Source organism: Aedes albopictus, chromosome 3 (assembly GCF_035046485.1).
Source record: "Aedes albopictus strain Foshan chromosome 3, AalbF5, whole genome shotgun sequence".
In the NCBI taxonomy this organism is placed as follows: domain Eukaryota; kingdom Metazoa; phylum Arthropoda; class Insecta; order Diptera; family Culicidae; genus Aedes; species Aedes albopictus.
The window spans coordinates 253966950-253992684 of NC_085138.1; the positions used below are offsets into that span (position 1 = coordinate 253966950).

At 44.7% G+C, this 25735-nt stretch overlaps 1 protein-coding gene and 1 long non-coding RNA gene across 3 annotated transcripts in view; both read left to right on the top strand.

Moving 5' to 3' along the window:
* Nucleotides 1-25735, top strand: part of LOC109424411 (zinc finger protein jing homolog) — a 515341-nt gene that overhangs the window by 314327 nt on the left and 175279 nt on the right. The gene's annotated exons all lie outside the window — the stretch shown is intronic.
* LOC134291883 (uncharacterized) lies at nt 18323-21571 on the top strand. The gene is made up of 2 exons (XR_009999324.1): nt 18323-19122; nt 20839-21571. It is a non-coding gene; the product is annotated as an uncharacterized LOC134291883 (long non-coding RNA).

The following is a 25735-nucleotide window of genomic DNA, read 5'->3' on the forward strand; positions in this document are numbered from 1 at the left end:
CATATACCATATTCTCAGGTTCGGCTTCTTAAATGAGCTGGAGGTGATTGAATTTAAATGTAACGAAATGAATTTTTCAACACTGCTCCCGGGGTGTTCAAATCTGCTCTGCAGACATGTTTGGGCGAGGGGGACTTGCCAGAGGATTGGAAGCGGCAAAACCTAGTCCTCTAGCCAGGCAGGAAAACCAACCGATGACCAGACGACGCCGGCGTGTAGACCAATATGCTTGCTCGACACGACGAAGAAGGTGCTCTGTGCTGCTCTCATTCGCTTGTTGCATTTTATCCCAAGTAAATCAATCCTTACTTATTTGTGTCTTCTCTTTTTTCTCTTTCCAGGTATCATAAGATTCCCATATTGAACAGGTATAGTCGGAAAAAGTCCCAGTAGTTTTTGACTAGATTGATAACTTGGATATTTTTTTTTTATTTTGAAAGTTAAAAAAACTGACGTTGTCATTAAAAAGCGGTTCTGATTTGCGAACTTGTAAGAGAATGCTTTTTCCCCTATTACACCTGTTTTTACGATTCGCAAAGCAATAAAAGTTTTTTTGTAATTGCGTTGCGAATTCCCTCTTTAGAGTGCTGAAAAGTATCACTTTTCGGCACTTTTGCTAGCACACACTTTTTGTTTAGTACCGCTACTTCCGTAGATACAGTTGCTGCTTCTACATACATGCACTGATCAGTTCGAATCCGAATCAGGACGATTCAGATTCTGATTTGAACTGCCAATCAGGTGTAGAAGCAGAAGCTGAACCTACTTTTGCTTTTGCTCATGATGCTGCATGACGACGACGGGAGCTTGAAAACTTGCGACAGTTGGCCCACCATAGCCTACCTGATCGAAGAAAATACTATGCACTACGTCCTGTCCGTGCGAGCATGGAGGCTCGCACGTGGTTGCTGCTGATACACGTTTGTGTGGCTAGAGAGATTATACTGTACGGGAATTTTTGCAATTACAAAAAACTTTGTATGCAACGCGTTGCAAAACTCGATTTTTTCAGCACTCGTCGTATTTATCCAACTCGGCAAGCCTCGTTGGATAAACGTACAACTCGTGCTAAAAAAATCATCATTTTGCAACTTGTTGCATAAATAACTATTATTTCTACCATGTTTACTAGAAATAAATTAAAACCAAACGCACCTTGAAACTGTCATCGCGTTCGCCTGGCGCTCTGTATATCTTAATGTATGCATATTTTAATGCATTTCTTAGTCCATTGGGGCTGTCCATAAACCACGTGGTCATTTTTTTGGGACTTCTCAACCCCCCCCCCCCCCCCCCCGCGTGGTCATTTGTTCATACAAAAAATTTTTTTCGTCCATACAAAATGGTCATTGGCCGAACCCCCCCCCCCCTCATGACCACGTGGTTTATGGACAGCCCCATTTTCATTTTTCACTCCCTCGACACCCAACAACGCCACTGCCGCTGCCTGCTCAACCTACCAATGCACCTGTTTCGGTCAGCTTGGCTCTATCCGCATTCACACGTTTACCTTCACACTACGGCGTGGCGGAGAGACCACCATCGGCGCCTCAAGCTCACCTGCACCTTAACCTGCCGGCGCACCCTTCCTCCGCACATTGCGTGATTCGTCCAACTCCCTCCTCCTCGCGAGTGGCACCACCGCGCGTTCAATCAACCTGCCCACATGAAATTCTCATACCAAAACCAAACCAAGTCCCACAACAAACATCCCATCGCACCGTCGCGTCGTGCCGTGCATCAGCCATCCGACGACCGATACCAACAGAAAACGAACGTGCATTTATTGGGAGCATTATTCCCTCCGAAGAGAGGTTAGGTTCACCTAAAAAACAAAACGAGGTGGTAATGAGAATGCCATTGTTTTTAATCGTTTGCTTCCGCCTTCTTGCCGCTCCTCTCGGTACGTTCCACCGCAGTCGTAACCACGTTCACCTACCTACCTGTACGCCGTACCTGTGGGTACCACATGGTGTGCGGTGTAAGTCAAAACAAAACAACCTCACCATGTGGTGCTGGTGTACGCTTACACATACACAAACAAACACACGTGCGTGCAAAAGTCGATCACCGCGCGTTGGGCTTGGTTCGTCGGTGCTCCAGTTTGGTCACGCAAAAATGCGTCAGTTGCAGTTTATGTTTGCTGTATTTGTAATGCCTCTGACTTTGTTCTTGCGAGACACCAAAATAGTTAATTTTTGACTGAATAAAATCTAATGCGCTCATAGAACATTGATGTTAAGACAACTGAACGCTGTCGCATTATATGTATGTATTTTCAGTTTTCAAACATTCAAGCAATCGTATTCGGAATATCCAAATAGGTAGGGTAAATGATGATGGTTGGACCAACTGAAAAACTGATCATGGTTGGACCACTTTGGGAAATTACAGATTTGATCAACTTTTTCTTTAAAACTTGAGTCGAAGTCTTACTATTATCAAAACGTAGCCTTATCTGTATTGAAATCGAACGGGCTTTATGTAGTATATCCCTAAATCATTTAATTAATTAAGGATTTGGATATGGCTGACTAGAAGCGCAACTTGGACAACAAAATTACTCAATTTGTAGCACCTGCAGTAGAGATATTTAGTTTTGAAATCATTTATTTTTTGCGTTATACTTCTGCGAAAATATATGGACGTCAAGATGACATATTTGAAATTAATTATTTTTCATTTAAAATTCATTAAATTAGTAAAATTAGACTAAATGAATATGATGATGGTTGGACCACCGAATGATTGTGGTTGGGCCTAGCGGTTACCATGTTGGTTGCTAGGACTAATGCAATTTATTTACTGTTTTCTTCGCGCGCGATGACATTGAACAAGATTTTCGCGATCCCAAAAAAAATGTACCGGAGAGCTGCTGCTCGTACTGCTCACCGCCGGATACTTAAACCAGAATCGGTTTGCCGAAGAAGTCTTCACCTTGTCCCGTAGGTCCGAACAGCTGAGCTTATCAAGACGGCCCGTCGCCTTCCCCATAGCGCGTCCACCAAGATCCAGATTAAGTTGACCAGAACAGTGTCTCCGGTTGGTTGGCAAACAGCACTTCATCAGTCTCCCACTGAAGCCCTTCGTATACATTTGGGATTTTCGCAGCTACCTATCATCCTGAATCCCCAATGAATCTCTGCCCTACATCGAGATATGGTAGTGAATGCTCGCTCACCCACCAAGAGCTGCGTCCTATGCTGCGTCTGTGTGGCAAGAATACCCTATGGCAAGTGGGACATTAATCCCTATTTTTCTACCTAAGTATGTAGTAACGCTGGTGGTGAATATTAAATCCGAGATTAAACCTATATCCTTATAATTCTAATGTTTATTGTAATTCATTTATAAGACCAATTAGAACCTATCTGAAATCTTAATCCTGCATGCCACCTTCATTTTCGTCGGTCTGGGGGGTGTATCTCCTGTTTTCTCAAACTTTCAGAGTTCCGAGGTTATCTTGAACTGCGGGCAGTCACGAACTCACCGGCATCTATTTGATTTCCTGATGAATATTGTTTTCGCAACTCTTTCGTCCGATATTTGGATATTCAGACATCATGGTCCAACCATGATCATTTTATTGGTCCAACCAAAATCTGCGTTGGTCCAATCAAGATCAAAATTCTATGCTAAAAAAAATCGAAATATTCAATTATTTTTTGAGTAATTTAGGAATTCTCCGGGATTTTCGTAATCTTGAGGAGTACAGCTTTCTGCCAACTATTATTTTAATATGGTATTGCGATTCGATCATACGAAATTCTTGACATACATCTTGACTACGTATCGAAATGTCTCAAGTTGGTCCAACCATCATCATTTACCCTATATGTTGTTGACAGGTCAGGCCGAACATTTCAATAGGTCCTATCTGCATTTGAGAGACTCTCTTTATTCGCTTTCTCTTGCAATTATTGCAATGTAATGGTAAACTTTTCAACTACTTTTGCAGTACAAATCAAAAGACGATTGATTTGACCATCGTTCTATGCAAGGAGATAATCATAATTCAAATGAACAGCTGAGATATTAACGAAAGAGAGGGAAACCAAAGAGAGCCTCTCTTCTGCAGATTGGACCTTTAGACATGTTTGGCCTGAGGTTATCAGGTGATTTCCCCGGCTTTGGCAATTTAACCAGACTGCTTCTTCAATGCATCCGGGAAGACACTTTGTCCAGGCATCTCTACATCGGACGGCATTCCTTCTAGACCGGACGTTTTTCGCATCTTTTCAGGATTTTGCAATCCCCACAAGTTCGTGTTGGCACTCTGCAAACGCCCTCGAGGCAGACCGAAACTATTACTTGGCAGGTGCAAACGACGCTGATCATTCGTTAATCTCCCCACTTATGCATGCTCATTACATCCGTCACCTTGCTCGAAGGCAACTGCACAATTCTGCCATTTTTAGGTCCAGTCCAAAACTAGCATGCCAGGACTACAGAATGTAAAATCGGTGGTTGACTCCGCACTGTTCCTGTTAAAGAAACTTCGGGTACCATGATTGGCCAAGTCAACATCGTGCATAATAGAAATACACTAGAACGCCAATAGCGCTGTACTCAGTTTTCCTATTTAATTATTTTAATAACTTTAGTTGTAATAATTGATTATGTTTAAGTGCCCATCTTGTAGAGGACCTTTTGTTTTGGTAAACAAAATTTATTTGACACTTATTGTACCGCCACTGACGCTGTAAGGGCGAGGCAAACTAGATGTAAGTCACACGAACAGTCGCGACATTGGATTTCTGTTGCTGGTTATTCTAATTCGTGCATATAATCCAGGGCCACTCATAAGTTCTAACCCAGCTATTAGTGAAACGTCTTCCAGACTCTATTGCCCGGGAATTTAAGTCACTCGCTATTACCATCGACTGGTCTTAGCGCCGTCAACTTTGCTGTCATGCATCCACTTTCTGCTCTGGAGACCATCGAGGATGCACACAACAGCAGCTAATCCTGTTAACATTGTTTACCATGAAGTTCTAATTAAGTGTAGACACTGTCTCCTGGACCGGGTACTATCGTCCACATTTCCGCCATTTTGGACCCATCCATGATCTCGTTACCGTTTCCTGCGGATACGCGATATGGGTCCGCTATAAAGCCAATATTTTTGTCCCACTCAGCGATTGCCTAACACAGCAGTAGCTGGACAACTTTACAGTGATTCAGGTTCAACAATGTTTTACCAGCCGAGGCTCTCTTGAAGACCGGGCACTTTGAACTTCTCGTTTTTATTGTTCTCGGACTTACAGCCACAAATCAACCCCTGAACAAGTTTAGCATAATTTTGTGTCTTGTGGCCTTCATCCGGCCTTGTCATCCGTCACCTACACAGCTTTATGTCTTTTGTAGTCCCAGGACTTGTTCCGTAATTCGAGACATGAAGCAAACCTACGACTGGTGAAATCTCATCGGTGAGCTTATCCTTTTTCTTCTTCTTTTTTTCTGGTCAACTGGCAGTATTCGGCGCCAGTTGTGTTTTATGTCAGCTGGATCTAGGAGCCAAGCCTTAAATTCCGACACCCAGGGAGACCGTAGCCACCACAACTGGGACCCTACATAACGAACCCATCAACACATGAGCCGTGACCAACGGCCTTACAGCCCTTCAAAAGGAAGACGTGATCACGGATTTTATATCTCAGAAAATTCCATCGGCGTCGACGGGAATTGAACCCTGATGAGGTGAGAAGCAACCACGCTTACCACTACAGCACCGACACCGATTAAGTTATTTACACTGAAGAGTCACTTCAGCTCTAAGAACTCTCACCTTTACACCCTCGCCACAGATCATTTGAAGGCGCTGCTTTTCCACATGGTCCGGGCCCACCATAAGCTTCGGTGGCTAAAAACTATCGCATTATCGCTTGCTTCCCATCTCAGCAATCCAGGATGGGCAGGCCTTTTCAGGCAGATATCAACTGAGAGGTCTGGTTGTGGCCATTTTTTTTTTCAGGGGTAAGTGATCTTCTGGCTTTGCGAAAGCCCCCAGGGCGCTCACCTCCCGACCCACCCCCACTACTGCTAGTGCTGGGACTGTACCTGTCCTTACGTTTGCGTCTGTTACGGTTTGTTCCCACCTTAGTGCAATCATCGCTGCAAGTGATGGGTTTCACCTCAATGCCTACATTACATTTATTGGTTGAACATTTAAGATAAGACATTATTAACAGTAGTACGCCACGTATTCGTGGCTGCCGCTCTCCATCTTCGGTCACTCTCAGTACTAGTCAGATCACGCTCTACTTGGTCCACGCATCGTGCTCTCTGTGCCAACCGGATCAGAAGTGAACGCCAACTTTACTTGGTTATGTCCGGCATTCTTACAACATGCCCTACCCACCGTATCCTTCCGGCTTTGGTCACCTTCTGGTAAGGTAAGGCCCCAGGTCCGGATGGAGTTCCGAACCTGGCCTCAAGCATGGGAAAACTCATTCGCTCACCCGAATGCCGGCGATGCAAACTAGCAAAAAGAACGCCAACAACCCAATACTGAGTGAGAGCACGGCGCACTAAGAACGAACGCAGCACGAACGGCTCGCCACCGACGCCAACGAAGCGAATCAGGAGAGAAACAAATAGAGAGCAAATTGAATCAGCTTGCATCGGTGTATACGAAAAGAACGTTCGCTCTCTCAACTACCGAGTGGCATTCAGCTGATTGAATCAAAACGCAATCACTGATTCAATTCCCAGTACTGAATGCTTCCACTGAACGCTAAATGAACGTTCCAAAACGAATGCTCTCGCACCCGACTCAGAACGCAAACATTCGTTCAATATTGGTTCGTTCGCCTTCGGCACTCAGATTCGGTAGCGATTCATTCGGCCGCCGTTGCTTGCGTCGCCCGGTGCTCGGCGATTAGAAAGAATGGGCAATGAAAGTGGAAAGATTCTGCTTGGCTGGGGGCGAAGCACACTCGCATCAGATTGTGCATGGATGTGAGTGAGGGATACGCAATATTTTAATGATTTTTTCCCATCCTTGCCTGGCCTTAAAAGTAGCTATTGCAGAGGCTCCCGAGATGTTCAGGTCTGCTATGCAGAAATGCCTGGACGAGGGAGTTTTCCCAGAAGCTTGGAAGAGGCAGAACCTGGCACTATTGCCAAAGGCGGGCAAACCACACGGAGACCCGTCGGCATATAGACCAATATGCTTGATAGACACGGCGGGGAAGGTGCTCGAAAAGATCATCCTCAATAGAATGTTGAGGTTCACCGAGGGCGAAAATGGTCTTTCGAGCAACCAGTACGTCTTCCGGAAGAGGAGGTCCACCGTAGACGCTATCTTGTCGGTTACAAAAACCGCCGAGAAAGCACTCGAGCCTAAGAGGAGGGGAATTCGCTTTTGCGCGGTAGTGACTCTGGATGTAAGGAATGCATTTAATAGCGCCAGCTGGTCTGCTATTGCCGATGCGCTCTTGCGTCTGGGGATACCGGAGTACCTGTACAAGATTCTCGGAAGTTACTTTCAGAATCATGTACTAGTCTACGACACGGAGGTGGGTCGGAAGTGCTTTCACATAACCTCAGGAGTCCCGCAAGGTTCCATTCTGGGTCCGGTGTTATGGAATGTCATGTACGACGAGGTGTTGAGGTTAGAGTACCCAGTGGGAGTGGTGATTGTCGGATTTGCCGACGACATTACGCTCGAAGTCTACGGTGAAACGATCGAGGAGGTAAAGTTGACTACCAACCACTCGATCAAGGTTGTGGAGGCGTGGATGCGGCCCAGGAAACTGGAGCTGGCTCACCACAAGACAGAGGTGACGGTTGTTAATAGCCTGAAGTCGGAGCAGCAGATGGAGATCAGTGTAGGAGAGTGCACTATCCTGTCGAAGCGCTCCGTCAAACACTTGGGCGTGATGATCGACGATAAGCTTACTTTCGGCCACGTCGATTATGCCTGTAAAAGAGCCTCCACAGCTATTGCGGCACTGTCCCGGATGATGTCCAATAGCTCTGCGGTGTACGCCAGTAAGCGCAAGCTTCTGGCTAGTGTTGCTACGTCCATACTTAGGTATGGCGGCCCGGCGTGGGGCACCGCGCTAAGTACTAAATGCTACCGACGGAAGCTGGAAAGTACTTACAGGCTCATGTGCCTGAGGATTGCGAGCGCATACCGTACCGTGTCACACGACGCTCTCTGCGTCATTACTGGTATGGTGCCTATCAGCATTCTTATCAGTGAGGACATGGAGTGCTTCGAAATGCGCGGCACAAGAGGCATACGCAGGATTGCCAGGATGGCCTCTATGGTCAAATGGCAGCGCGCGTGGGACAGTTCCACCAAAGGAAGGCGGACCAATAGGTTGATACCGAGGGTAGATAGTTGGATTAATTGGCGCCATGGGGAAGTTACATTCCACCTGACACAGGTCCTTACAGGTCATGGTTGCTTCCGACAGTATCTACACCGTTTCGGGCATGCGGGTTCTCTCCAATGCCCAGTATGCAATGGTTTAGAGGAAACGGCGGAACACGTTTTGTTCGTGTGCCCGCGTTTACGCACAATGCGTGACCGCATGCTTGCCACATGCGGGGAGGACACAAACCCGGACAACTTGGCCCAGAGGATGTGTAGGGATGAGTTTGGCTGGAACGCCGTTTCAACGGCTATTACCCATATCGTCTGGGAGCTACAGAGGAGGTGGCGCGTGGACTCGGAGAATGGCTAGTTCAGGTGCAGTACAAGAGGTGGTCCAGGGGTTCGGAGTCGGCTTCGTAGGTCATACCGGTGCCCTGCGGTCGAGATCGAACCTTACAGCGATTAAGTGGCCGCGGAGAGGAAGTCCCGGTAGCGGTGCTGTCGTGGCGTCGGTCTACTGGGTTGGATCCGAGCCCGCGGTTGGAAAGGGGTCCCCGGCAAGGGTCGGGGCAGGTGGAGACCCTGCTGTCAGCAACCTTCTGGTGCAGCTGATAGGGCCTGAAGGGTAGTGATACCCTTGCCTTCAGCAGGTCAGATCGGGTTGCACGTGGGCATCAGTTCTTGATGTCCGCTCAGCAGTTGGGCGCGGGCGGGGTTGACCCTGCCCGCCTTCCGAGGACAAAGGGAGTGGCGAGGACTACTCGGGAAACTGGCTAAGCGCCTGCATGTTACCGTGATGGACTCTCCAGAGCGAGTCATCGATGTTCGTTGCTGCTAGGCTACGCAGCTAACCTTGAGGGTGCGATGTGCACTAGCCCCTCTCTGAAGCAATACCTTCTTAGTGGTTCCGGAGAGACGTAGGATTTGGCGACCATAGGAATGGTTTAGTGGGTACGAGGAGAGAGTAGTGCTGGCTTTTACTTTTGTTGTAGAAGACGGCCTCAGACCTACACTACCCTAACCTTCTGTTAGGGTGTCTGTTGAGCAGATTTTCCCCCTATGGTTTAGAAGGAAAAAAGGGGGTATTTAGGGAAGCGTTCCACCGTGAGTGAAACCCACTTGGTTTAGAGGGCGATGAGCTAGTAGCGGTGCTCTCGCATGCGTGCGGCGAGTTCACCCTAGAAATGGGAGGCCACCGGCTTACTGGTGGACTCAAGCGATTGCGGGCATGCGCCACGCCTGCCTACGGGCTAGGCGACGTATTTAGCGAGCACGATCTGAGGAAGAGTGAAACGAACGGCGCTGAAGACCGAGATAAGGGCAAGCAAATAGGCATGCTTAGAGGATCTCTGCCAGAGTGCCAATGCGAATCCGCGCGGTGATGCCTACAGGATCGTGATGGCCAAGACAAGACGTGTAATGGCTCATACAGAGCAATCTTCTGAGATGTTGGAGGGGATGATCGGGGGGCTTATTCCGCGCCATGATCCTAGGGCCTTGGCCTATTTTCGTAGGATAGCTGTGGATGTGGAACTTGCAAGGATAGCAGGTCCCGGAGTCCCGAACCTGGTCTTAAAAGTTGATATTGCAGAGGCTCCCGAGATGTTCAGGTCTGCTATGCAGAAATGCCTGGCCGAGGGAGTTTTCCAAGAGGCAGAGCCTGGTTCTATTGCTGCAGGCGGAGAAAGCAACCGGAGACCCGTCGGCATATAGACCAATGCTTGATCGACACGGTGGAGAAGGTGCTCGAAAAGATAACCCTCAATAGAATTTTGAGGCGCACCGAGGGTGAAATATGGTCTCTCGAGTAGCCAGTACGGCTCGTTCCGGAAGAGAGGGAAGGTCAACCGTAGACGCTATCCTGTCGGTTACAAAAACCACCGAGAGAGCGCTCCAGCGTAAGAGAAGGGGGATTCGCTACTGTGCAGTAGCGGCTCTGGATGTAAGAAACGCGTTCAATAGCGCCAGTTAACCGGATACAGCCGATGCGCTCCTGCGTCTGGGATACCCGGGTACCTGTACCAGATTCTCGGAAGCTACTTCCAGAATCGAGTACTAGTTTACGAAACACGGAGGTGGGTCGGATGTGCTTTCACATAACCTCAGGAGTCCCGCAAGGTTCCATCCTGGGTCCGGTGTTATGGATTGTCAGAACGTAAAAGAGCCTCCTCCACATCTATAGCGGCTCTGTCCCGGATGATGTCCAATAGCTCTGCCGTGTACGCCAGTAAGCGCAAGCTACTGGCTAGTGTCGATGCGTCCATGGCGGACCGGCTTAGGACACGGCGCTAAGTACTAAAAGCTACCGTGGTAAACTGGAAATTACTGATAGGCTAATAGTGCCTGAGGGTTGCGAGTGCGTACCGTACCGTGTCATACAATGCACTCTGCGTCATCACTTGTATGGTGCCTATACTCTATAGGCATCTTTACCAAGGAGGGCATAGAGTGCTTCGAAATGCGTGGCACAAGAGGCATAAGCAGGACTGCCAGGATGGCCTCCATGGTCAAATGGCAGCGCGCGTGAGACAGTACCACTAAAGGAAGGTGGACCCATAGGATGATTGCGAGGGAAGATAGTTGTCGCCTTGGGGAAGTAACATTCCACCTGACACAGGTCCTCTCAGGCTGTGGTTTCTTCCGACTGTATCTACACCGTTTCGGTGAAGTAGGTTGCTTATCGATGTGGCCTTTTATAGAAGTTCAACAGAGCCCGCTACCAAACTCCAACACATCCTAGACATACTCCTCAATCTCGCAGAAGGTCCGGAGGAGTGGTGTTGGATAAGCCCTCGGACTCTTATCCCCACAGAGCCTACAGTTGGTTAAATTTGATAAAACAAAACCGAAATATATGTACAGCAATGTAGAAACAGTTTGAAATGAAGTCACCACTTCATTTTAAAATTAATCCCATTTATCTGTCATCGCATCGGTTACCATAAAATAAGTTCAATTAATATTTTCCAACTATTGAATTCAGTGTTAAATGTTTTGCCTTATCTTAATACAGCTTTTTCCGAGAATCACGTTTCAACACAACAAAACCCTTGAAGACACGCTTGAAGATTAATTTCCACCTTGGGATTTACGTTCAGCAACAACAAAAAAACTTCTTCCCCCATGAGACATCAGCAGGGGCAAACCATGGCTCATACGCCATTCGCAAAAAAAGGTAGATGCAGACACAAAACACAAAGGTTTTTTCCTCGTTTCTGCCACAACGCAGCAAAACAAAAAAAAACTCACCTCACAAAGTGCATCGGCCTGCAGCAGCAGCAACGGCGCGGCGCAGCGAGCGCCATAAACTTGTTTGTTCCTCTGTGTTGCGTTGTTCCTCTCCGCCAGAGTTTGTGCCATTTTCGCACCGCAAATCCGTCGCATCCCGTCCCTGTGAGTCCCATCCCAACCTATAGGATGACGAACGGACGGATCAGCCGTCCGGTCCGGGTACCTACATTGACAACTCAAAGCGCCTTAAATGTGACAGTAAAGTGGCATTTTATGGCCGTCCGTCGTCGCTCGGTCAGTTGTCTTGGTCGTCGTCGTCGTCGTCGTCGACGACGGATTTTGATTGATTTCCCAATGTTTCTTAGGTGAGAAGGAAGGTATCCACTCTGGGGGGTGAATGAATTCCAGACAACAAGCCCACCACGCTGGCCTTTTTTAATTCAGAGACAAATGGTTTTTGTAGCAACTAATATTGATTGAATGATAAATTTAATATACCTGGAGGAGGCCTCCAACTTAACATGGTTTTCCGACGAAACTTGCTAGGCTTCTTTCATACGACTAGTCCTCATTTCGTACAAATTCCAGATAGCTCATCGCAACTTAGTTCGAGTAATAGAGCGGTTACAATCCTCATAAGAATTCATGCACTTGCTTAGCATTCTACGGACGCTATCGAAAAGCTGCCCTGTACTGCTGCAACTGCCTAGCAGCAATGGCTACGGAATCATTCTAGCGTTGAGAAATAATTAAATTGCAATTTTCGCAGCGTGCGATGCGATGCGAATGCAGAATGCGAAATTACCTTGAGTAGAATACCTCTAAGACGACGAGAGCGAAAAAAAACTTAAATGGCCCGTCTGCGTCGTCGTCGTCATCGCCGCCGTGCAATCGCTCGTGGTGAGGTGGCTAATTTTTGCCCACCCGTGTCCAGCGCAGGCAGGTCTTCGCCGGTTCACAGGGACGGGGCTGCTCCTCCGGAGAGTTGCAATTTTGCACTTTGATTGCAATTAATTTGCCCTGCTTGCTCGGGCAAGCCAGTCAGCAAGCAGCCAAACGCGCTCGAGGCTCGAAGCGGGACGGAAACCGGATTCGTTATTAGGACTGAGCAGCATGCTACTCCAGTCGACGCAGAAGATTGCTTGAGTTGCAACTTTGGCCGCGAAGCAGAAAAAAAAACGCTGCGTAGGGTTCGGCCCGTTGCAGTTTCGTGGGGCAAACATTAGCTCGCGCAACTGCAATATTGGATGGGGTTTTTGATTAAAAGTTCAAGGAAATCGTTTTTTTTTTCTCGTTGTTGTGAGTGGATGCAATTGCAATTAGTTGGTAAATTGCACCAAGATTACGCAAACAATCGGCGATGGTTGGAAGTTGGAAGTTAATGGTTACAAATGGGCTTATCGTCAGCAAAATAATGTTTCACAATTGCCGCGTCTTATGTCTGAAATTTAAGTTTGAAGAAGGTAGCATAGAAAATGTAGTTGTCTTCCTTTCGTCCTTGAGGCGTATCAGCCAGTTATACATACAGAACGATAGTAAAATGTAGTCGTTCAAGAGAGGAACTATGATTTGTACATTCATATGGGGGCAAGTTGGGGCACCCTAGGGGCAGCAGGGATTACAGTCCCGCGGTCTGATGAATCCCCCCGCTTGCGAGTCAGCCGCGTAGTTGCCGGCTAAGAATAGGACTACTAAACCCCAATCCAAGGTGTCAAGCGACCCGTGCCGAGGAATGAGTGATCGAGGGGTGAAAAAGATGCTCGATCTTTATTGGAGCCTGTGGGGTACCTAGGCACCCCCACAGTAAGCTGTCCCTTACTGCGTTAATACAGGGCTCTGACGTGGTGGACCTTCTTTCCCATGCGACTCGTGGGATTTAAACATGAAATAAACATGCTGCCAAGGCTTGTCCTGTCTCGCTCAGTCCCACCTACTACTAGCATGTACTTTTTCTTAGCCGCATTCACCACCAGTCCGACCTTTGTTGCTTCAAGTTTCAGGCGGGTGTACAGTTCTGCCACCGTTCCAAATGTTCTAGCAATAATATCCATGTCATCCGCAAAACAGACAAATTGGCCAGATTTCGTGAAGATCGTACCCCGGCTGTTGAGCCCGGCTCGTCGCATAACACCTTCCAGGGCGATGTTGAATAGTAGGCAGGAAAGTCCATCACCTTGTCGTAGTCCCCGTCGAGATTCGAATGAACTGGATAGTTTACCCGAAATTCTTACGCTGTTCTGCACACCGTCCATCGTTGCTCTTATCAGTCTGGTAAGCTTCCCGGGAAAGCTGTTCTCGTCCATAATTTTCCATAGCTCTGTGCGGTCGACACTGTCGTATGCCGCCTTGAAGCCAATGAACAGGTGATGCGTTGGGACCTGGTAGTCACGGCATTTCTGTAGGATTTGCCGTACGGCGATCTGGTCCGTTGTCGACCGGCCTTCGATGAAACCGGCTTGGTAACTTCCCACGAACTCATTTACTTTAGGTGAAAGACGACGGAAGATGATCTGGGATAGCACTTTTTAGGCGGTATTCAAAATGGTGATCGCTCGAAAGTTCTCACACATTAACTCGTCGCCTTTATTGTGGATGGGACAGATTATCCCTTCCTTCCACTCCTCCGGTAGCTGTTCGGTTTTCCAGATCTTGATTACTAACTGATGCAGACAGGTGGCCAACTTTTCCGGGCCCATCTTGATGAGTTCTGCTGCGATACCGTCCTTACCAGCCGCTGGTGGATGGCATCCTTAACTTCCCTCAGCGTGGGAGTTGGTTCGTTCCCGTCCTCTGCTGCACCAACATAGTCATTTCCTCCGCTGCCTACATTCTCTTCGCCATTCTGGTGATCGTCGAAGTGCTGCTTCCACCTTTCGATAACCTCACGTTTGTCCGTCAGGAGGCTCCCGTCCTTATCCCTGCAGATTTCGGTTTACGGCACGTAGCCTTTGCGGGTTGCGTTGAGCTTCTGGTAGAACTTACGTGTTTCTTGTGAACGGCACAGCAGTTCCATTTCCTCGCACTCCGCTTCTTCCAGGCGGCGCTTTTTCTCCCGGAAGAGACGGGACTGCTGCTTCCGCTTCTGTCTGTATCGCTCCACATTTTGTCGGGTTCCATGCTGCAGCATTACCGCCCGCGTTGCGTCCTTCTCCTCCAGAACCGCTCTGCACTCCTCGTCGAACCAATCGTTTCGTCGACTCCGTTCCACGTACCCGATGGTGCTTTTGGCTGCGTTGTTGATGGCTGCTTTGACTGTACTCCAGCAGTGCTCTAGAGGGGCCACATCACGCACACCCTCGCCCGACAACGCTGCCTCGACATTCTGTGCGTATGCGGTAACGACATTCGGTTGCTTCAGTCGCTCTAGATCGTACCGGGGCGGCCGCTGGTACTGTACATTGTTAATAACGGAGAGTTTTGGGCGCAGTTTAACCATCACCAGGTAGTGATCAGAGTCGATATTAGCGCAACGATAGGTCCTGACGTCGATAATGTCGGAGATGTGCCGTCCATCAATCAGATCGTGGTCGATTTGCTATTCCGTTTGTTGTGGTGATCTCCAGGTGTAACGATACGGGAGGCTGTGCTGGAAGAAGGTGCTACGAATGGTCATGTTCTTGGAGGCGGCGAAATCGATGAGGCGTAGGCCATTTTCGTTCGTCAGCTGGTGGGCGCTGAACTTACCAATCGTCGGTCTGAATTCCTCCTTCTGGCCTACCTGAGCGTTCAAATCTCCTATGATGATCTTGACGTCGTGGTGGGGGGCAGCGATCGTGCTCGCGTTCGAGCTGCCTGTAAAATGCGTCTTTGTCATCATCAGTGCTTCCGGAGTGAGGGCTGTGCACGTTTATTATGCTAATGTTGAAGAATCGGCCCTTGATCCTCAACCTGCACATTCTTTCGTCGATCGACCACCAACCGATCACGCGCCTCTGCATGTCGCCCATCACTATAAAAGCTGTTCCCAGCTCACGTGTGTTGCCGGAACTCTGGTAGATGGTATGATTACCTCTAAACGTTCGCACCATAGATCCTGTCCAACACACCTCCTGCAGCGCTACGATTCCGAACCCGCGGTCCTTCAGTATCGGCGAGTATGCGGGTGCTCCCGATGAAGTTGAGAGATCTGCAGTTCCACGTACCGAACTTCCAATCGCAAATCCCTTTTCGTCGCTGTTGTCGTCACCATTGGTATCGGTTCGCATTCTTCTCTTGTTGATTTTTCGGTGCTAGTCTTTTTACGGCTGGCTCGCAGGGCCTGACACCAACCCACTAACCCAGGGAGCTGGGCTTACCTTCCCGGAAGCTACGGGTTCTGCATTAGCATTTCCTCCAACTACAGTGCTAAATAGCTAGGCTCAAGCGTCAGTCTTCGCCGGGGGTGGTGTTTTTAATGGGCGCCCAGGAGATAATATTTTACCTGAGCTTCCACCCCCAACAGCATTACTGCCTTAACTGGTTATAGCTTGAAAATGCTTCAACTTATCGCAGTTTTTTTTTTACCCTTATTCAAAAGATTATTGAATTATCTATCAAATGACATCTTTGAATCGATTGGTTTAGTTAAATAACTAAGTTTTCTGGAGCAAAATAGCTCAAAAGTAGTGTGTTTTAAGTTGTTTTCGACAATATCTTTAAAAAATGCTTAAATTAAAATTCAAATTAAAGTCAAAGAACGAATTGTAGAGTGGAACAGGGGCCACAACTTTTCCTTAGAAAGAATTTTTATTTATTACGCGTTTTTCAAAGATAATTGACAAAAACAAAATAAAATAAACCACTTTTGAGCTATTTTACCAATCGATTCAAAGTTGTCATTTGATAGACAATTTAATCTTCTTTCGAATAAGGGTTAAAAACTGCAATAAGTTTGACCATTTCGAGTTATAGCTAGTTAAGGCAATAATAGTACAAAACATGGAAAGTTCAATAACTACGTAACGGTTGAGAGTTGAACCATATGCGAAGAACAATTTTTTTCACCATTCATGGTCCTCTATCCCCCCTTAAAAAAGTTTGCACTCACGAGCCTAACATCATAACCCCTTAAGAGAATTCCATCAATCTTGAAGATTTCCCACAAGGAGCTCTTGAAGGATTTCTTGAAAAAAAAAACTCCTGCAAGATTTCCAGATGGACCTTCTGCAGGGTTCCCAAAAAAGCTTCCGAAGGGTTCACACAAGGAACTAGTTAGAACTCTCAGGAGGAACTTCGGGTGAATTCGAAGAAATAACTCCCAGAAGAATTTTGTAAAGAACAACAGCAGGGTTCCCAGGAGGAATTTCTGGATAGTTTACAGAGAACTCCTGGAGGATTCCTAGAATTAACTCTTGGAGGATGCCCAAAAAGAAATCAAAATTCCAGAAGCAATTCTTGCTGTGCATAAATAGATACCAAAGGAACTTCTGCAGGAATCCCTCTAAAGAATCCCAGAAGAAACTATTGATGATATCGTAGAAAAACTTTTGGAGGAACCCCAGAAGAAACTCTTGGAGGAGTAGGTATCAGAAAGAAATTTTCGGGAGCGATTTAAATAAGCTTGGAAGAATTCCCGCAGGAAGTTTTAGGGAATCGGAGGTACTCCTGTAGGAATTGTGGAAGTAAAGTCTTGGTAATTCTTTCAAAATATCTCTTGCATAAATTTCAAGAGAACGTCTTGGTTAAAACCCAGAATGATTTTCTTAATGAATTTCTATTACCAATATAATTATTAAAACAGTTCCCGAATGAACTCCAGAAGAAAATTAAAATGGGACATCTGGGTTAATCCGAGATGCAACTGCTGAATAAATCCAAAGGGGCCAGAAACTCTTTTCTAGAAAAAATCTCATCGAATTCCAGTAGATAACCTAGCGGTACGAGACACTCTAGAGGGCATCGAAAAGAAACGTCTTGAGGAATCCTACGTGCTTCCAAGTGATTACAAAGACAAATTCAAGATGTCCTTAAAGTATCCTAGAAGAAACTTTAATATGAATCTGTGATGAGATACCTGGAGAAATCTCAAAAAATACTCGTGGAGGATCGCTTTCCTTCTTTGTTAAGATATCGCAATCACGTTGCAGGAGATTGATCATTCCATGAAGTGTGTCATTCTTGAAAACGTCGTACCTGCATCGACTGGAACTGTAATATGCGTCACTCTTGCGTTCAACGAAATATTCAAATGTGAAATCACAAAAATGTGGCGAAAACCTCTTGTCGGCGTCAGTTAAAAACTATAAAATGTATGCTGTGCAACCAAGACGCCATTAGGAATATGTTTTATAGTAAAACTTTCAGTTCATTGTTGCAAAATATATTGTGGAAAAAATTATTCCGTTTTTTTGTCAACTGAAAATTGCGAACCGTGTTGGCACAAACGGAACACACAACAACTTTGTGTAAAAGAATCCCTTTTGGCATCACAAAATGGTAAGCATGCTAATTCTTATGAATTGCCCAGATGGGGCCGTACACAAATTACGTCACGCTTTTAGGGGGGGGGGGGGTTGCTGAGCGTGACGACCCTTACAAAAAATATTGAGGTCCCATACAAAAAGTGTGACATAGGGGGGAGGGGGGTTGAAAAAGGTCGATTTTTGCTTGACATAATTTTTGTATCACCCCGATTATTATCACAGATCATATTATTCTTCTTTTAACGAAATTTTTAATCCGGAGCTTGTTCATCTCGTGAATGAAGTCAAGATATATTTGCATAAAGAAATTGCTTTGATTTTCCAATGAAAATTGGTAACTTGCGGTACTTACTTTTTCGTACTTGCAATAAATGTTTTCTATTCATTTTGTTATCCGTCATGTGTTTCCACGGAGATTGAGAAACACATGGGAGTGCACGGTAGTCGTTGCCTTGTCCAATGTCCATGTTATGCTAAGTACGGACCTCAAACGGAATCGCTTAAGTAATTTACATTCAGTGCATTACTTTTTCTTGACCGTTTGATTTGACGTTTCTTATCAGCTCCATACTTGGATCAAGAAATCAAACGCTTGCTCATTTCGTGAGCGATTCCTTCGAAATAGGCCAATAAATTTCTTGCATTACCTTCGTGAATATTTCAGCTGAGAAATTACAGTGGGCGTAAAATGGGTGGGATTGTCTTAAAGAAGACCTGACTGTATGGAGATTTGGAGGAAACGAAACTTTAAGGTGCTGCCTAGACTTATGCTTTTAACATACTTATACCGTATGCGTGATAATGTTTGCACCATCGTCAAATAAAATTCCAGTTTGACTTGTGAAGGCAATGTATTGGTTTTATTTGCAGGCATTTAAGCTATTACTCATATCCTAGTAGGCTGTGAATAAAAAGTGTTGATTTTCTTAGTTTTACACTTGCATAATGACTAAGTGGCAACCTAGCTCGTGATTTGTCCACGCGCAAATGTCGAAAAGTATCCGTGGTAGTGTCAAACTTAAGATTAACAATTTTTGAATTTATTTTTTTATTTTGACATTGCATAATGGTGTAGACATTGGCACACAAACAAAATTTATAATAACTATTGATTATGGAATTTGGTACGGATCGATAGTTTTTCGGAAATCGAAAAAAACGGAGGTTGCGGAAAAGACGGACGCAAAAATGTCACGTGCCGTGTTTTTTTCGTGCTCCTCATAAACTTTTAAGTTGTAGGTATTGTACATTTGAATGTGGAAATTCAACTGAGTTATAAAACATGTATTTAAAATGTGTGAAAATTAGTCCTAATGTGAAACAAATGCCATCAGCGGAAATTACTGCGGATTTAGGAACACGTTCTTCATTGCTGCTGAGTAACAGACGAGCTGCAGGAAGGTGGGCTGTACAGTCAAATTTTCATGTGGATAATTCAGTAAGTTTGTTCCTTTTAACACCAAGAAGCCGACCGGAATCAGCGTGCGGAAGAGGTTTCAATAAGGGTGAGCATTTTTTAATCCACGTTCGTCCCGTAGTTCCTTTTTTTCCAATCCGTGCCTTCTTGGTCCAACATGAAAACATGGCAATGGTGACGTAGTCGGTTCGCTAAACAAGTTCGAATAAGTGAAAATATTTTTTTGATCGTGGTCGCATTCGTAGTATTTTGATTTTTCCTATCCACGACATTTTCTACCCAGAGTCGAATGTGGAGCAGCATGTGCGCGAGAGTAGTGATAGTTTTTTTATTATTTTTATTTTGAATTTTATTTTTGATTTTTCGCCACGATTTTTCTCGCATTATCCGTCATTTTTTTCGAGTTTCATTTAATTTAATATGCTGTGATCTTGGTGAATTTCAGAGATTTAAGCTTTTTTTAAATTGAAATTAAGTGAGTTCCATGAAGATTCTCGGTCGGATTCTCCTGGCAGATTGCATCTCCGGTGGTGAAAAATCATTCTCGCTTCTCTACCTCAAGTTAGTTTCGTGAAAACTTTCGGTCGGCGCAAGTGTGTTAGTTTCCTCCCGGCAATTTATTTAGGGACAGGAAATTTGGTGTGCTTCAGACGACGATGTACAACCAGATAATTTGGTAAGTTTGTTCCGATGTGGAACAGATTTTTTAGTGAGCTATTGTTTGCAATTTCATAAAAACCCAATCGCATTGCTTAACCATACTGAATTCCAGACCATTCCCGTACCAAAATCCAATCTCCTTTCAATTTACGAGGGCATCGGTGAGTCGCTGGCATCTCGATAAATAGATATCTTCCATTCCCTATTATCCCCTCCCATCCACATAACGTATTTCTTATCGTTTCAGAGAGCGAGTAATGGCGCTTAAGCCTAGGCTTGTTAGCCAGGACACAGTGTAAATGCCTGTGCCCCATCCCCGAAGCAGAAAGGCCCATGGAGTGACAAAATCTCTTAGCTACGTCACTCCCAACGTTGGTGTTTTAATACACTAAAGCACATACACTCACACCAACACATCTACATGAGCTACTCAAATACACTCACTTAATCTGAACCTTGCCGCAACACTTGCTTATAGTGATTCCCCATTCAACCCATTCCAAATATCCAACTCCTTGACACTTATGGGAGTGTCGGTGAGTCGCTGACCTCTTGTAAGTAGGTGTCATATCATCATATCCTTTCCTATCCTTGTAACGGAGAAGATGGGCGTGGCCGGCAATGGAAGTTCTCATGTCTTTTTTACTTCAACCTCTGATTGGATAGCTGTTCCTTCCCAAACAGCATTCCATAAGCAATTAGAATAGAAGTAATTAAAGTTTTAACATGACAACTTTCAGTATGCAATCTACGAATTACTCCGTTACTACGCAACGCAACGCAACGCAATCGAAAAAACGGAGGTTGCGTTCGGGCAAATTCAAGACTTTCTTATATGGCGCTACTCGTAGCTCCTGGATGCCATTGGTAATAATGTAAGTTTTTTTCTATGGTCGAAGGATCATAAAGGCCACCGTAATTTTCCTTTTCGATATGCCATGCCGTTAAGTCGCTGATTTCGCGTTTCTTTGCCATTTTTCTCATTGAGCGCATATAATTCACCCAAATCTTATTTTTGGTGGCAGCGATAGCTTTCTTAATCCATGTTAACCTTGGACGACCAGTGGACACCTTCGGGAATAGTTGCCCTTGCTTTTTTTCGGTCTAAGACTGTTTTACGGTTCTCCTGAACACTCCTGAAATGTCCCGACTACCGCTGCTACCCCTACATGGTGCAAATTTTAAACTTAAGAAATCGGATTTTTTACCCGCAACCTACTGTGATATGAGTTAGAGCTTAAGGACTGTTCATTTTATAAAGAGGACAACTTTGCAAGGCTATAAAAAGAAAACGCGTAGTTCAAATTTGAGCAGCCTTGGTTGGTTGTTTAGTACATTATATTAGCAGATAATAACTATAATAAAATTGGGTTAAAATTGTTGGACTTCATAGAAATGTGGCAAAGTGTTAGGAGAGGTCAATTTTTCGATCCCCAAAAACTAAAGATAAACACAAAATTACTGTAAAACATCGGTGTATCGTTTTTAATTTCATAAAAGTGTTTGCCATACTGCAGCAGTATGAGTGATACATATTCTGGCAAAATATAGACCTAATCGGAATATTAGTTGTTGAGATATTAAAGTTACAAGTTGGTCTCGATTTTCAGAACAAAATTTATTTGTTAAACAAAAAATATGAGAATACTAAATTTTGAATGTTTTCAATGGATCAAGCCGAAAGTACTACTAATGCAATTTCAAATGCAGAAAACCGCTTCTTGATAGCATTGTTGGCTTGGTTACTGTGCTTCATGGCAGTTACCGGAGGAAAAACAGCTTCGTTCTTTGAAGGTTATTCTAAGTAACAATGTAACCCATTGCAAATACAACATAACAATGATGTCGAAAATAAAACTTTACATGTAGTTATTTTCAAATAAGGTATATAATCACATAGGATCAAGACTTGCTGAAAATAATTAATAAAAAGCTTCTCTAGAATCGAAAACTTGCATTTATGGGGCAAAAAAATATGAAATTTTTCACTATGGCCATAATTAAGGATAAAATTTATGATGAAGAATGTACTTTAAAGCATATTTTTCTTCGGTATAATTTAGAATGCGAATCTCTTCTATACTGGACAAATTTTGAACTGAATCCGTAGTGTTATTGCATCACTGGACTTAAATAAGTATGTTTTATCAATTTCATTGATAACAAGGCAACTTACTATATCAAGCTGTATAATGCTTGGTGCATTATCATTGACCAACTATTACGTTCTACCTTTAGTAGAATAGTATTAGATCCCAACACATTGAAAAGTTCATAAAAATTTAAAAGTTATGTATGTGGAAAGTTATGTAAAATTTTGAGAAATTGGTTTTTACTGAGTTTTAACGAAAACCGCTCCAGTTCCATCACTAAGGACAATTTGTATAATGTTATATTTTTCCTACACTGTAGAATAGCTATGGAAGTTTATGCAAAAAACTGGTAATGATTTTATTGAAAAATAAAAAAGATATCACACAAATAAGGTGTCCTCTTTATAAAATGAACAGTCCTTAAGTACATGCAATAAAAACCAAGACATTGTGTGTACAGGCGATATGGGTACCTTATTTGTACGATGGTGCAAACATTATCACGCATACGGTACGCTAAAGACATAAAGAGTGAATGTTTTAACATCTTTAGTCTTCCCAGCAGAATAATTTAAAAGTTTTTTTTTTAAGATTCAAACCGAATCTGGTCACTTCGCTTCATGATGACTTCAACCATTCCTCTGCAAATCACCTAGATGGCAAATTTAACTCGCAGTTCTAGGCATCCTACAACCTACAACCGTTCCATATAGAGCGAGCACGAGTTGAAAACAAATATCCACAATTAGCGAAAAACAAGGTATAAAAACAAACAACGCGAAAAAAGTGCATCGACAACAACGAACGACGTGCAACGCGCTGATCAACACAACAAACGCGAAAAACAACATCGAAATTCATGACATACATCCATTGCCGGTCTGCCACCCGCCGCGCCTTTACCACCCCATGCATCCGGCGGGCGACGGCGATGATGTTGATGATGCGGGTTCAACTCCAACAAAGACCACCACTCTGGCTATACCAAACACGCAAACGACGGACAACAGAAAAAAAACGAGCTCACGGAGTGAATAAATCTGTTCATTAGTGTGCGTCTGCAGTCAGCCAAGCCAGCCAGCAGCGAGCGATGCAATCGAATCGAATTGTGGACTCAGCGGCAGCAGCAGCAGAAGCAGAACCAGCACTCACAGCAGACGGGTGGCAAAGGCAGGCGAGGCGAGCCCTGAAGCGGTGGAAGTCGTGGTGGCAGCGGCGGCGGTCCAGGTCATTGGCCTTCGATGCAGTCAGACCCGGACCCGGGCCGGCCGCCACCTTGACCAGAGTGGGAAACCTCTTCCCCATCGCCGCCGCCGCGTACTTTGCCGCCCCCCGAGTGCATGAACCAGGCCAGGCTTTTTGTTGGCTGCCTGACTACATACAGGGGTTACTCAAAATAACTGGGACAGGTAAAATTTTCACTTTTCAAAAAATGTTCAACTCGCTGTAACTTTTCGAAAAGTGCATCAAATATTCTCAATTTTTTACTGTAAGTTCATCAACTAGTTGTGTATCAGAAGTCCAATTTTGGAGAAGATCGGACCATTGTCCACGGAGTTATAAAGATTCTAGAAAAAGGTAAAATTATCCGATAGCCAACTTTGAGCTGTTATATCTCCGGATTCAATGAATCGAATGCAATGAAATTTGGACCATTCATGACTTGTATAATGAGCTATGACAAACCTTTGACTTAACTTAAAATTCTTAACACGGAAGAAAATTATAACGATTGGATTATTTTTCTAATAAAACACCAAATTATCCAAAACTTCAACATAGTTTCAAAATTCAAGATGCAAATTATAGTTCAATTAATTTCCCTCTAAATGACTTATATATAAATGTGTTTTGAAGGAAAGTTACAACATAGCCGCTAATAAATTGAAAAAGTAATGGGATGCATATTAGAAATTGATGAATTTACTAAAAAATCGTGAAATGAATGAAATCTTTATAACTTTTTCTCTTGTTAAAAATTTAAAGTTAAGTTAAACGTTTTTAAGAGTTCATCATATAAGTCATGAATGGTCAAAATTTCATTGCAATCAGTTCATTGAATCCGGAGATATAAAAGCTCAAAGTTGGCTATCGAATAATTATACCCTTTTCAAGAATCATTATATCTTCGTGAAGAATAACCCGATCTTTTCCAAATTTGAACCACTGATACACAACTAGTTGATGAACTTACAGTAAAAAATTGAGAATATTTGATGCACTTTTCGAAAAGTTACAGCGAGTTGAACATTTTTTGAAAAGTGAAAATTTTACCTGTCCCAGTTATTTTGAGTATCCCCTGTACCTACTGTGCGGTGCGCTCTGTCTGACTGAGATTCAGCATTTCGGCGAATACCTTCCTACCGACATATAGGTACCTAGAGAGGTTTTGGCAAGTAATAATCCGCGTGTTTTTGACGATGCACGTATGATGATGCGAATCGCGGTGCAAACGCAGAGTAAGCAAATAACCTCCAAATTGCGCGATGACGACGGCGCGCGGCAGGCATCAGCGCCGCGATGATGGCGTCGTAATAGCCGACTTTGTTCGATAGTAGCCGTTAGCTGGATTAGGAAGACTGTGATGGCATTTTTGGACGAAATGGGGAAGAATGCTAAACGCGTTTATTAGATTCAATTTGGGGAAAGATGTTGGGTCCACAATGAGAACATCCAGGGGTAATCATGCTATCTGTAAGAGCTGCAGCGATCCTCGCGAGCTATCTTCCATCGTGAAAGAAAAAATGTAGAGGCGCATGATAGAGAGCATGATCAGATCACAGGCGCGCAAGTACGACAACTGCCCAAACCATGATCTCAGTAGCCGCTCAGCTGATGAGCGTTTCAATAATATGAAGAGCCCCAAAGACCCTTGGGACCTCATGCACACCCCTGAGACCTTCAGAAATGTCTTTGAGACTCCCCTAAAACGCTCATGAGTCCCCATGAAAAGCCCCTGAGACCCCTTGAAACGCCCGTGAGTTCCCCGGAAACCCCCATGAAATCTCCCAGTATCACCTTGAAACGCCCCTGAGATTTCTTGGTACCTCATGAATCCTCCTGGAACACCCTTGAGGCCCTCTGGAACTCATCTAGAACCCCCTGAGACCACTTGAAGCGCCTTTAATGCTCCTTGCAAACTTTCCCTAGCAGCATATATGCTCTACAAAAGTTAGTGGGGTGACACAGCTGTCGAACTCGGTACATCGCCGCCCTTACCAACATCGTTTTTGGTACGTCGCGTTTTGATATCCACTTTCTGGTCGGTTTACCGTAACTTGCTCCTGATTTTCGGGTGTGTGGCTCGTGTGTTGCTAGTGCTTGTTTCGGAGATTACACATTTCAAGCGAAATTGTTGCTTTTGATGATTGTTTTTCTTTGTTTTTCACTTTGCACGATATTATATGTAGCAGAGAAACAGTTTCGATGTTTTAAGCGCATTTTTGCCATGAACAAAGCAATAAAAACCAAAACATTGGACGCCATGTTGAATCGAATGCTGGGATGTTGATTCAGGCCCTTCTTCAACCCCCTGACAAAAGTATGTACATATGACATACGATCAAGAACGCTTCAAGCGGTCTCAGGGGTTCCAGATGAGTTCCAG